Raw genomic sequence first — 14855 nt, 5'->3', positions numbered from 1 at the left:
TTGAATTCTGCAGGGAAGGGTTGATGGTGTGAATGCACTGCAGCAGAATATCACGCACCCACAGTGGAAGAGCTGCCTACCACACATGTGAAGACACGCGCGGCGCAGAGTAGACCAACACTGTAACTCACACCCACACTAGCTGTGGTCTCCTCCGTATCTCTCTCTCTCTCCTTCTCTCTCTCGCTCCATTAAATTCTCACACTTCACTGATAGCCCACACTTCAGTTCATAGAAATATGTATTTCAGGATATATATATATATATATATATATATATATATATATATATATGTACGTATATAATATTCCCCTTAAATATAGAGTAGCCAATAATTCTTTACCCCTATTTTCTCCTAATTTAGGCGTTCTGCCTATTAGTCTTTCCCACACGTTCCTGTGTTTTGCCACTGTTGTCGTACCCTACTAACCCACCTCCTTGTGAGGAGCCCCCAAGCAGGAGAACGTAGCACCTCCATCCTACTCCTGCCGTTCACCAACCCCCTGCCCCAGCTGTTGGGAGTCACTGGTGGAGCAAACAAAGATTGCCCTCCCTGCCCCGGCAAATCGTGTTGATGTAGAGCAGTGGGCAACTTTGATGATGGAGAGGGCCACTAGATTTCCACACTCACTCCAGAGGGCCACATTGCATATACTGTCGGGCCATTCTATGTCACACAAAAAATAGCAAAAATAGCAGATCTACAAGCTCAAAACGCGTCGCAGTGCGACGCGTTTTGAGCTTGTAGATCTGCTATTTTTGCTATTTTTTTTATTGGAATCCTGAGAAGTAACATTTTTATTTAATTTCAAAAAGAATTGTAATAATAGTCATTACGCTACTAATATAGACTGAAGTAATTAAAGTGGGTCATGTTTGCATGTTTGGAATTGTAACAGCTGAAATCAATAATATATCGGTATTCCTATATTAACCTGCAGGCCGCATTAGGGCCGCCAGTTGCCCATGTATGGTGTAGTAGATGCTTGGCGAGCCAGATGCACGTAGGTGGATTCGAACGCATTGATTCTGTGATGGTGGACAGGTACTTTACCCCTGTGCCAGTGCAACGCCCTATTTATGGATATCTAATTTCTGAAGTTGAACCATAAAAGTCGGCCTCCACCCTCACTTTGTGGCAAATGTCCATTTTAATGTTATCAAATAGATGATGATACACAGTATCTAAATACAGGAATAATATGCCACGCATAACGGAGGACAGAGGGCATTAGCAACTATATTGAGATTGAACAACCCTCTTTACTTGAGCCTTAAAGGAGAATTCCGTTCATTTTAAGTGTTATGTTTGATGTGCGTCAAATCACTTACCAACGTAGAAATGAAAATCGCGTGACTCCACAAATCCCCCTATCGACCCCCACCGTTGTCATGATAGTAGGATGCTGGATAGCCCAAATTCGCCTATTTTAACAAATGCAAAGTCTGTTTTTTTGCTTCTAGTACTCATTGTTGAGTCCCATGATAATGTAACAGGCGCTAAAACTCTGAGAAGCTAACGGCTAATAACAGAACGAGCTAATGCTGGTTGCCTGTTTCTCTCCCGACCTGGCAACCTGGGGCTGCCATGCAGAGAGATAAGCAGCCCCATACACAAAAACATAACACTTAAAGGTGTAGTGAAATGAAAAATATGTTTTTCACACTTTTAGAGCATATCCGTGGTCATCATATGGGCATACCTTACAATAGATGCCAAAAAAAATGAAAAAAACCCATTTTTGTGTATTTTTACATCTAAAGTCCCTAAAAAGCCAATCTTAATTACTTCCTGTAAACGAAAACGTGCTGCGTGATGACATAATACAGCCTTCACGAATATAAATGAATCTTGATTACATGCACCTGTTTGATTCCCATAGCTGCACGTTCTTCAAACACAGCTGATTTTAATTACAGAGATACTCCGTTTTGAATCTCATTGAAGATGAGTGTATTACTCATTTTAAACTTCATCTGCACACTAAAATATGTATCTGAAAACATTATAGGTTAGAAATAAGCCAGGTAGTAGCAAACGTGCTTCACTGGCCGTCTCTCTCTCACTTGTAAACAAACACTAGCCGTGTGCCAACACGGCTGAAGTGATTGAGATCCAACGTCCCATAGCCTGAAGGGATGGGACCTTCTGATTGGTTTAGAGTCGTTGAGCCGACGTTTAGGGCTGAACCTTCAAAATAAAATGACCGAAAATGTCACTTCAGTGCGTCTTTAAAATGAACGGAATTCTCCTTTAAATCAAAGTTCAGAGTCTAATAATATACCACCTAGGTTTTTTTGCAACGAGTTTCACATTAGCTGACATGAAGCCTATCTTTTATATGGGAACTGGAATGGGCCAAACCGGAGAACCACAGACATCATTTTTACACAATTCTCTTGGCATTGGCTAGGACAGACCATAAAGGAGTAGTTCACCCCAAAAAATACATTACAATTACACCCATGAAGCCTTGAATGAATGGAGATTTCTTTGTTTTTTTCGCATTCCTAATCCTATCATTTGTCCGGCAGAGTCTCCGGTAGGAGACTTGCGGAGTCTCCTACCGGAGACATTAGCATCTTTCTGCCGGTCATCAAATTATTGGCTTAGGAATGCGACAAAAACATCTCCATCAATTCACGGCTTCATGGGGTGTGTAGAAAATAAGTCATTTTTGGATGAACTACTCCTTTAAGCGAAGCTAGGTAAATGGAGGTGGAGTTTTTTACATGATCTAGGGGGAGCATATGAATCAAAAAATAATAATGGTCCATGGATAGACCCTTGTGGAACACCACAAGTGAGTTGGAGAAGGCATTACCAATGTTACAAATGGCTCAGTTTTCAACAAAATTAGGAAGCTCACGCAAACAAAGAGCGTCTAAATCACTTTATTAAAACTAACTATACAACCAAAATCCTTTCAGCCAAAAGGCTCGAGTGCCCCCAGTGAGCTGCATGGTGAGAGAGAAATATTGGCCCACCCACCTCTTTTATAGAGGACAATCCAGGTGGGCCAGATCTCCACTGATGACACACTCCGCCCCGGCTCCAATCATTCTGAAACACAGACACCAGGGTTAGCAAGGATGACAACCAGATTAGTTACCCTGGCAACCTCAGGGTTTTCGCACCAACAATGGACAATGGAGAGGGTTCTTTCTACAAACACCACACTGATGTAACCGCTGCGTGACTCACATCATCTGTACATGCTGTGTGTGTGTGTGTGTGTGTGTGTGTGTGTGTGTGTGTGTGTGTGTGTGTGTGTGTGTGTGTGTGTGTGTGTGTGTGTGTGTGTGTGTGTGTGTGTGTGTGTGTGTGTGTGTGTGTGTGTGTGTGTGTGTGTGTGTGTGTGCACCTTTGACACTTCTTTAGTATGCTGTGTGTCTCTAGACTTGAGTGTGTGTGGTTGTCTACCGCTGCTGCTCTATATTGGACATTATGCCCAGACTCTATACTTGACCTCTCATTAACCTCATGCACACACTGATAGGAGGACCCAGTGGTAATAGGACTCATATAGGAATGTCTTCAGAATGGAAATGCGGAAGTGCTCTGTCTATCTCATTGGTTCTCAAAGTGGGGTCCGGGGACCCCCAGGGGTACTTGAGGGGGTTCCAGGGGGTCCCCAGCTAAATGATGGACAGGAACCAAATGGACCCTTATGGGTCTGTAACTCTGAGAGTGTACAAATGGAACCAAATGGACCCTAACGGGTCCATTTGGTTCCATTTGTACACTCTCAGAGTTAAATTAACATTGATTTTACAATATGAATTGGGGTCCCAGAGATATAAATGCCATTAAATGGGGATCCGTAGCCCTAATGCATGTCAAACCAGCGGCGGACTGGCCATTTGGCGTACCGGGCAAATGCCCGGTGGGCCGCTGGCCCAGTGGGCCACTGGGCCAAAAGAAAAAAAAAAAAAACATTTTTTTTTTTTTTTTTAATATATTTTTTAAAATGTCTTAGGGTTATTACGGTCATATCCGAGTCGCGCGGCCCAATTATTAGTTATGTTAATGTTTGGGCTGGGATGCTTTCCAGCAGGCGCCTCAGTGCGGCCGCAGAGTTCATGTGCAGGGCTGGGCTGGCTCAGTGAAACGCCCCCCCCCCCCCCCCCACCCCCCGTTGACAAAATGGGGGGGTGGGCCGGTACGGACCAAAATGCCAGGGCTGAATTTTGGTCCCAGTCCGGCCCTGTGTCAAACTGGGGGTCCTTGAAATTAAAATGGTTGCGAATCACTGCTAGAGAGCCGTAAAAATCTTCTCTTATGGGGGTCCCTGGCTTATCTTTTCAAATGGGGGTCCACGTGCTAATAAGTGTCAATTTGGGGGTCCTTGACCCAAAACAGTTTGAGAACCACTGGTCTATCTCAACGAGATACTTCCAATGTTTGGAACTGTAGCCCATAGCAGCCCGCTTTGCGACGAGATCAAAGCGTGACGTTACTCTATCTTCTACACTCTGGTCTTGCCTAACCAGTCCTGTGATTTGCCGGTGTTTCCACCTGTGTCCTCTTCGTCCCCTACCCCAGGGGTCTTCAACAGGGGGTCCGGGACCCCTAGGGGGTCCTCAGAGTTACTACAGGGGGTCCGCCAAATCTTTGTGTGATAGGATTTTTTATTATTCTGAGGAGAACTTTAGCCAAAAATAGCAGATCTACAAGCTCACAACGCCTCGCGCTGCGAGGCGTTGTGAGCTTGTAGATCTGCTATTTTTGGCAAAGAGGTGTTTGGTGTAGAGGGGAAAAAGAGCAGACCAAGTAAACAAAAAAAGTTAAATCTGAAACACAATTTTATACAATACAGAGGGGGTCCCTGCTTCATCTCCCCCTGAGCTACCCCTGAGAGTGGCCGGTTAGAGTGTGAACTGGAAACCGCAAGGTTCCCAGTTCGATCCCGGGCTGGGGCGCTCCCCTAGAGTTAGTGTCGAAGTGTCCTTGAGCAAGGCGCTGAACCCCTAATTGCTCCCGATGAGCAGGTTGGTGCCTTGTATGGTTTCCTCCGCCATCGGTGTAAGAATGTGTGTGTGAATGGGTGAATGGCACAATCAATGTAAAGCGCTTTGGATAAAAGCGCTATATAAATGCACCATTTACCATTTACCATTTATCTCTCTCTCAGCTAGGGGGTCCTTGGCCTGAAAACGTTGAAGACCCCTGCCCTAGCCTATCCCAGTGTTGATTGTCAGTTGTGATCACCTGTGTCTACTGTCTAGTTAGTCCATGACTATTTTTGTGCCCCTGTCTTGTGTGTTAGATACCTTGTTTGTCGGTTGTACGTGATGTGGTCAGTTCCCTGTGTAATTTCTAGTGCATCTGAGTGAAGTTCCTTGATTCCTTGTGACTTCCCAGTGTGGGTTTCTTGAGAACAAAACCTTGCAAATTCACTGCTCTCTGCCTGTGCCTGTTCGCTCTGCATTTATGAGTCCTACAGCTTCACGAACCACATTGTGACAGCGGAGGTTTATCATACTGTATACTGTACGCAAGGTATCCTGTTGAGACTGAGTTTGTTTTAACAGCGAGGCGTGTTTTCAGAAAGACAGTTCAGATGCAACAAAGCGCCAGCCTGCCCCACGGGGACAGCCACTCACCGGAACAAATGTCTGTTGTTGTTTGTTTGTGCCTGGGCCAGGTGCCCTCTATTTTATTACCAGGACCTTTTGAGTGGATCCTTTTTTTTAAAACCCATTCCATCCGGGAACGCATCTGTGCCATTTTAAGATTTCTTTGGCTATTCAAAAATAGCAGATATACAAGCTCATGCCGTTTGAGCTTGTAGATTGTTTTTGGAAAAATCGTGGAAAATGTGTGCAAACTTTGAATATATATATATTTTTTAAGCGAACATTTGTAACTCAAATCTTTGCTTCATGGGGGTCCCTGGAACTATCTTTTTTTTGTGGGGGTCCGTGGCCAAATACATATCATTTTGGGGGTCCTTGACATGGAAAAGGTGGAGCACCACTGATATAGGAACATACTGTTAGGATTTAGAAGACATTTTTAGATATGTATTTGGCCCGCGGACCCCCATCTCAAAATGCTTTGTTCCAGGGACCTCCCAGAAGCAAAGATTTGAGTTACAAATGTTCGCTTTAAAAATATATATTTTTAAAGATTTGCACACATTTTCAAGATTTTTCAAAAAATAGCAGATCTACAAGCTCATAGCGCGGTACTCGGTGCCTATGAGCTTTTACTGTATATCTGCAGTTTTTGTTAATATCCAAAGAAATTATGACACCGATGCCTTCCCAGATTGAATGGGTTAACTGTGTCACCCTCTCTCTTGTCATATCCATCCATCTATCCTTCTATACTGTCTTCCACCTTTCTGTCTTATTCATCCATCTATCACTAACCCCCCTGCTGGTTCTCCTGTCTACTCATTGAATAATGCACAGAGTTTGTACTGTATGGTACTACTGTTTGTTGTTACCTCTGCATTAACACAATACTCACATGCTGTATTATAGCAACACGCGCAATACGTGCACTTGCAAGCATAGTACAGTATATGAGGCTGCAGACGTGTGAACATTATTCTTTCTATGGTTTTCATGTTATCATTCTGTCCTATACCAGTGGTTTTCAACCTTTTTCATGCCAAGGACCCCTAAATAGATATACATTTGGCCGCGGACCCCCATTTTAAAATGTTTTGTCCCAGGGACCGCCAGAAGCAAAGATATCAGTTAATTTTCGCTTTAAAAAAAGTATAAATATTCAAAGATTATACACACTTTTTCAAGGTTTTTCAAAAATAGCAGATCTACAAGCTCATAGCGCGGCACTCGGTGCCGCTCTATGAGCTTGTATATCGGCTATTTTTGAATAGCCAAAGCTAAGTGCTTGAAATGATTGTGACGCTATATGTTAACTCATTTCTCTGCATGGGGACCCCCTGGTACTCCCTCAAGGACCACTGGTGGTCCCCGGACCACTGGTTGAAAACCACTGTCCTATACAGATCATAGCAATTCATCCTTTTACCTTTTGTGACTTTAAAATGATATACTCACGGAGTCACGGCTATGTGTTGAAAGTCAAAACGTAGTTTAATTTAGGCCAAGCGAGACGGGTATATTTGTATAGCACATCTCACACACAATTGCTTTATGTAAGGCAAAAAAAATAAATGCAATTACTTACAGTAAAAGGCCTCTAAAAGTATAAAAGCATAAAATGGATTGAATTAGTGTGGTAAGTACTTTTTATCCACTTCTTGAGCTCAAGAGCATTTTTTTGCTTCGAGACGCCTGCACCACATCTACTTCACAGACAGAACAACACTGAGAGTGGTTCGTAGCCAGTAATCTGAGAGGAACGCGAGAGAGATGAGGCAGACAGAGAGAAAGAGAGAGGGAGGGAGGGAGGGAGGGAGGAGAAAGACCTTTCAGTGTCATGTCCTATGTCAATCAAAAGTTCAAGAGGTCATGAAATGTCTGGGAAGACGGATGATCTGCATTTAACACCCTGCTCTGCTGTCGTGTGCTTGTAAATGTTAAATGGCCTACATTGCTTTTATCCAAAGTGCTTTACAATCTACTGTACCTTACATACACCCAGTCACACACCGATGGAGGAGGTAATCATGCAAGGCAACATCTTGTCTTGCTTAATCCATTAAGGCCAATTCCAAAAATGTTGTCTTCAGTTTTCTGAAAAAACTATGTTGCTATAGTACCATGGTTCTCAAAGTGGGGTCCGGGGACCCCCAGGGGTCCTTGAGGGAGTACCAGGGGGTCCCCAGCTAAATGATGGATAGTTAGGAACCAAATGGACCCTTATGGGTCTGTAACTCTGAGAGTGTACAAATGGAACCAAATGGACCCTAACGGGTCCATTTGGTTCCATTTGTACACTCTCAGAGTTAAATTAACATTGATTTTACAATAGAAATTGGGTTCCCAGAGATATAAATGCCATTAAATGGGGGTCCGTGGCCCTAATGCATGTCAAACTGGGGGTCTTTGAAATTAAAACGGTTGAGAATCACTGCTATAGAGCCATAAAGCTCTTCTCTTATGGGGGTCCCTGGCATATATTTTCAAATGGGGGTCCGTGTTCTAATAAGTGTCAAGTTGGGGGTCCTTGACATGAAAAGGTTTGAGAACCACTGCTATAGTATATCAGTGGTGCTCAAACGTTTTCATGTCAAGGACGCCCAACATTTCATTATATGTATTCGGCCGCGAACCCCCATCAGAAAATATTGTGTGCCAGAGACCCCCAGAAGCAAAGATTTGAGTAAAAAAAAAATCGCATAAAAAAATGAATATAATTTATATATTCAACGATTTGCACAGATTTTCCCGATTTTTCAAAAATAGCAGATGTACAAGCTCGTAGCGCGGCACAAAATATGCGCTTGTAGATCTGTTATTTTTGAATATCCAAAGTATAAAATCTGACACAAATGCTTTCCCGGTCTTAATGGGTTAAGTACACTTCGGCACAAAGCCAGTAGGAGCGGCTGTTCTACCTCCTGAGCCAACGCTGCCCATGTGAGTGTTTTCAGCGCGTGGCAGAAGGGCCACTATTTTAAGCACGTTGTGAACCATAGCGTCACCTATTCTGGGCATGTAAAACCAAGAGAACATTTGGAGAATAATATCACAGTCAGTGGTGAAAAAAGTACTCAAATGTTTTACTACGTAAAAGTATCGATACTGCAATGTAGAAGTACTCTGTTACGAGTAAAAGTCTGGAGTTCAAAATGTATTTGAGTAAAAGTACAAAAGTATTGGTATCAAAATGTACTGACGATTTTAATTCTAACCTTGCTGTTTTAAATGAGTGTCTGCCTGCCATTAAGGCCTGGTTAGCAAGTAACTTCCTCCAGTTGAATGAGGCCAAAACCGAGGTGCTCATTGTGGCCTCTGATGGTGTTGCATCCAAGGTGGCTAGTTGTATTGGGTCCCTCAAAAGTAATGTGAGCCCCAATCTCAGGAACCTTGGGGTCATTTTTTTATCAGGCCATGCACCTGGACACGCACATTAAATCGGTGACCCGCACCTGTTTTTTCCATCTCAGGAACATTGCGAAGTTAAGGTCGATTGTTTCCCATTCTGATCTAGAAATTATTATACATGCCTTATTATTGCAATTCGATTCTCACCTGCCTCAATAAGACATCCATAGACCGCCTCCAATTCATTCAAAACACTGCTGCAAGACTTTTAACTATACTGCTAAAAAAAATAAAGGGAACACTTTGATCCCTTAATTCTTTTGAGTTTTACAGTTCATGAAAAAACTCAAAAGAATTAAGGGATCAAAGTGTTCCCTTTATTTTTTTGAGCAGTGTAGATCAAGCAGAAGGTGTCACATTACTCCGGTTTTGGCATCTCTGCTCTGGCTTCCGGTAATTTTCAGAGTTCAGTTCAAGGTCCTGGTGCTCACTTTTAGGGCTCAGCATGGCCAGGCACCTGAATATGTAACTGACTTGCTGGAACCATATGTGCCCAGCAGGTCCCTGAGGTCAACAGTCCAGGGTCTATTGGTCATTCCTCGTACCAGGTTAATCACCAAAGGTGACAGAGCCTTTCAGTCTGTAGCACCTATAGACTCTGGAATACCCTCCCGCCTGGCCTGAGAGCTGCAGCTTCTGTGACTATGTTTAAGAATCAGCTAAAAACTCTATTGTTTCAACATGCTTTCGGGTAATGTCACTGAGGTTCTCCTCCAATGCTGAAATATGTCTGCTTTTTGTTTTTGTTTTCTCTGAGATGCATTGTGTTTTTGTTCTGTGTTTCTTTTCATTTGATTGTTTTTTGCTGTATTTATTTCTGTTTATGTAAAGCACTTTGGGAGTCCTCTCTGTGAAATGTGCTATACAAATAAAATGTACTTACTTACTTACTTACTTACTTAAAGTACCAAAAATAAAATGTTTGAAAATAGCAGATCTACAAGCTCACAACGGGTCGCGATGCGACGCGTTGTGAGCTTGTAGATCTGCTATTTTCAAGTAGCCTAGGTATAAAATAGGGCTAAAATGGTTAATGTATGTTTCCTAATATCATAATTTATATCTGAAAAGTACTAGTAACTAAAGTTTTCAAATAATTGTAGTGGAGTAAAAGTACAATATTTGCCAGATGTAGAGGAGTAGAAGTAAAAGTATTGGAAATTGGAAATACTCAAGTAAAGTACAAATACCTCAAAATTGTACTTAAGGACAGTACTTAAGTAAATGTACTTAGTTATTTCCACCACTTATCACAGTAAACATTTGGCAAAAATAGGCGAACATTCAGCAAATATTTGGTGAAAATAGCAGATCTACAAGCTCACAAGCTTGTACAGTACATGTACGGCAATGTAGATCGATTGCGAGCTTGTAGATTGGCATTTTCTCGCTATTTGACATGCATCAGAGTACTATATACTATTCTTTCAAGTGGTTCAAGCTGTAGCGGTCCCCTTGCCCCTCGAGGCTCTTTAAATGTTAATATATTACTGTCTGACATTCCGCTGTTGTACTTCTCTCTCTGAGTCTCCCTGGGCCACTACAGTCAGACTGGCAAAGACTGAGAGAGTGGACAGAGATGGAGGTTTGAGTGAGATACGTGCACGGTGGGAACAAACACTGAGGTTGAAGTGGTATCGGGGAGAGAGAGAGAGAGAGAGAGGTTGAGACTTTGGCGGACATGAGCAGATGAAATCGTAGAGGGAGGGAGGGAAGCAAATATGTCGAACAAAGGTAAAAGTTTAACCCATTCAATCCGGGAACACATCTGTGTGTCATTGTTAGATTTCTCTGGCTATTCAAAAAAAATAGCAGATCTACAAGCTCATAGCGCGGCACTCTATGAGCTTGTAGATCTGCTATTTTTGAAAAATCGTGAAAATGTGTGCAAATCTTATATATATATTTTCACAGCGAACATTTGTAACTCAAAACTTTGCTTCTGGGGGGTCCCTGGAACAAAATATTTTGAGTTGGGGGTCCGCGGCCAAATACATATAATTTTGGGTGGTCCTTGACATGAAAAAGTTTGAGGACCACTGATTTTTTTTTTAACTGTTATGATTTATAAGACATTTGTAGAATCCCCAAAAGAAAAGATTTGAGTTACAAATGTTCGCTTAAAAAAAAAAGTTTATATATTCAAAGATTTGCACACATTTTCACAATTTTTGAATAGCCAAATAAATCTAAAAATGACACACAGATGCGTTCCCCGGTCATAATGGATTAATGGCCAGAATGGAATAAAAGTTGTCAGAAAAAAAGTGGAGAAACGATGGAGCATTGCAAAAGAGACAACTGGAAAAAAAAAAAGAGAGAACTTTTATAAAGATTAGGACAGGGCCAGACAGGTTCTGCTGCAGGGGTTCAGGGCTCAGAGGGGAAAGAGGCAAAGTCCTGCCCCAGGCCATCGGAATCAAGCCAGTATACTAAGACAAGCGTGCATATGTTTGTGTGTGTGTATGCACGCGCGCGCGTGTGTGTGTGTGTGTGTGTGCCAAAGGTACCCATTCCACACCAGTGACTCGCACCTGTCCTCTTGCGGATTTACAAGTTGCCAGGGAACGCGCTCAGGAAGAAGAGAAAGGAAATCCGGGTTGGAACCGACGGGCAAAAAATTCAATCAAGTTCTCTGCCTTTAGCCAAATGAACCCCCAGTGCAGCTGTCTTACTTTTTCCACGTTTTTTTTTTACCACATTACTCATTTATTCTTTCACTTCCCTGTCCCTTTCATTCTCTTGCTTATTATGAGGCAATCTCCCAAAGCAGTGATGAGTAACTCTCTTCTCCACAGAGCTGTTGCCTCCAACAGATGAAATACCACAGATCATGCACACACCCATTTTGTGTTTGCTGTGTTTAGTTTCTAGCTAGTTCAATAGTCGACAATCTACATCGTGTTATACACTACAGCCCAATTTGTTCTTCCGCGTGCGATGGTGCCGTCACGGAAAATCTATTATTTACGCGAGTGAGTATTAACCCATTAAGACCGGGAACGCATCTGTGTGTCATTTTAAGATTTCTTTGGCTATTCAAAAATAGCAGATCTACAAGCTCATAGCGCGGCACCGAGTGCCGCGCTATGAGCTTGTAGATCTGCTATTTTTTTTTAAATCGTGAAATATGTGTGCAAATCTTTGGATGTATGTATTTTTAAAGCGAACATTTGTAACTAAAATCTTTGCTTCTGGGGATTCTACAAATGTCTTCAAAATCCTTAGTTTTTTGAAAAAATATATTTGCTATAATATCAGTGGTTCTCAAAAACGGCCGTGGACCCCCCCATCTCAAAATATTTTGTTCCAGGGACCCCCAGATTTTTTTTATATATTTAAAAAATATATATTCAAAGATTTGCACACATTTTCAAGATCTTTCAAAAAATAGCAGATCTACAAGCTCATAGCGCGGCACTCGGTGCCGCGCTATGAGCTTGTATATCTGCTATTTTTGAATAGCCAAAGAAATCTTACAATGACAGAGATGCGTTCCCGGTCTTAAAGGGTTAATGAGGCTTTAATTGCGGTCACTATGGGTGCAAATCAGACACATGAATGTACAGCAGTGAACATTCAAAGGCATGAAGCACAAGTGGAATGCAACACTTCTGTTTTGGTTCCAGGTTGTTGAGCCTAATTTGTGAGTGGTAACTATTCTTTGAAAGTATCTACAAGACAGCACAATGTGGCCTTTGTCAAGTGTGTGTGTGTGTGTGTGTGTGTGTGTGTGTGTGTGTGTGTGTGTGTGTGTGTGTGTGTGTGTGTGTGTGTGTGTGTGTGTGTGTGTGTGTGTGTGTGTGTGTGTGTGTGTGTGTGTGTGTGTGTGTGTGTGTGTGTGTGTGTGTGTGTGTGTGTGTGTGTGTGTGTGCGTGTACACGGTATATGAGTGACCGTACACAGTATTTGTGTGTGCATCAAGGGACATTTGGGGTGATATGCAAATGAGTGTTCTCACACCTGCTGTTCTGCTCTGTTCTGTTCTGTTTTGTTTTTGGCAAGACACACAGACCCTTGTCTCCCAACTTTTTTTTTCTGGCTTTGCCTCTCCTCAGAGTTATGGGATATTTTTACTCACTGGCTGACGGAGGAAGGATCTGTGTGGCTACACGGAGCTGTGATCATCACCAGGGTTTTGGTATCAGAGGACATAGCAATAAATTACATGCTAGATTTAAAGGTTGAACTTCATATGCTATCGATCAGCTTACGTTGTGAATTCGACCAAAAAATGACATTTTGTCAGGTGGATTGGTCCCAGAATAGCTCACTTTTTTTTTATAAAAGCATGACACTTGTACAGTTTGGGACCCTGAACATTTTCCATCGTAAAAGCGCCCCCCCCCCCCTGGTGTCCATGGCAGCCATTTTACTATCCGCCATAACCAAATGATGTATTTTGCATCGTATCTTCTGAACCAAACTTTATAATATGTGATGTCTATACCTATGTTTTGATGGTCTAGGATTACTAGATCATCAAAGCATAGTATCATGTGTAACATCACCGTTCAGGTGAATAGTTCATGGTGAATAGAGTGACATTGTGAGAATTACAATGAAATCGCAGTATGAGATTATGCAGAATGACATTGCAAGCATTATTTCCTGTAATATTTAATTTATAACCCCTAACTGGGGCCAGAATTGCCTACTATGTAAGTGTACTGTACACAATAAATATTTATTTTGGTTGATAGTTAGTCCAGAGAATATGTGACAGGTTCACTATTTCATAAAAGCATGAAAGTTGTTATACTTGCACTTGGGGTCCTGAACATTTGAACCAAATAAAACCATTGCAAAAACGCCTCGTGGTTGGCCATTTTACTTTCCGCCATAACCAAATTATTATCTTCCTCTATGTTTTTATGGTCAAGGATTACAATGATACCATACAACATCTTAAACTGTTCAGGTGAATTGTTAATGGTGAATTCAATTACGTTGTTTGTGTTCAGGTACTGTAGCTTAGTCCATTGGTTCTCAAAGTTGGGTCCAGGGACCCCCAGGGGTACTTGAGGGGGTTCCAGGGGGTCCCCAGGAAAATGATTTATAGGAACCAAATGGACCCTTATGGGTCTGTAACTCTGAGAGTGTACAAATGGAACCAAATGGACCCTAACGGGTCCATTTGGTTCCATTTGTACACTCTCAGAGTTAAATTAACATTGATTTTACAATATGAATTGGGGTCCCAGAGGTATAAATACCATTAAATGGGGTTCGTAGCCTAATGCATGTCAAACTGGGGGTCCTTGAAATTAAAATGGTTGAGAATCACTGCTAGAGAGCCGTAAAAACCTTCTCTTATTGGGGTCCCTGGCTTATTTTTTCAAATGGGGGTCCGTTGGGTAATAAGTGTCATTTTGGGGGTCCTTGACATGAAAAAGTTTGAGAACCACTGGCTTAGTCAGTAGAGCACTTGCCTTTGGACCACAAGGTTCTGGGTTCTATCCCAAGGAACCTCGGCGTATGAGTAGCATGGCTTGGATAACTAAGACGTGCATTAAGTACTGAGAGATGTTGGTTGGCGTTACACACCACCTCAGCAAGCTAGGGGTCTAGCGCATTGAATTGGGAACAGACACCCTCATTCTCAGCCAGTGGAGCATAGCAGTGGTGGCCATGTCGTCGTTCCACAGGTATAATTGACCAGTAACTATTCACCTGAACAGTTTATGATGTTGTAGATTATATTATTGTAAGCGTTGACATCACATATCCTGTATTATCATGTTTGGTTCAGGAGTTCTGATGCAAAATACATTACTTGGTAATGGCGGAAAGTAAAATGCCCAAATTTCATACTTTTATGAAAAAGTGAACGATTTTCGTACCGATCCATGCTAATTACATTA

General features: G+C 42.2%; 1 protein-coding gene across 1 annotated transcript in view; it reads left to right on the top strand.

Moving 5' to 3' along the window:
• Positions 1-14855, top strand: part of LOC311035788 (endonuclease V-like) — a 98898-nt gene that overhangs the window by 32041 nt on the left and 52002 nt on the right. The gene's annotated exons all lie outside the window — the stretch shown is intronic.

This window comes from Gymnoscopelus microlampas (genome assembly GCF_963454915.1).
Source record: "Gymnoscopelus microlampas genome assembly, chromosome: 2".
Classification (NCBI taxonomy): domain Eukaryota; kingdom Metazoa; phylum Chordata; class Actinopteri; order Myctophiformes; family Myctophidae; genus Gymnoscopelus; species Gymnoscopelus microlampas.
Note: the sequence above shows the minus strand (reverse complement) of the source record. Positions and strands in the feature narration are given on the sequence as shown.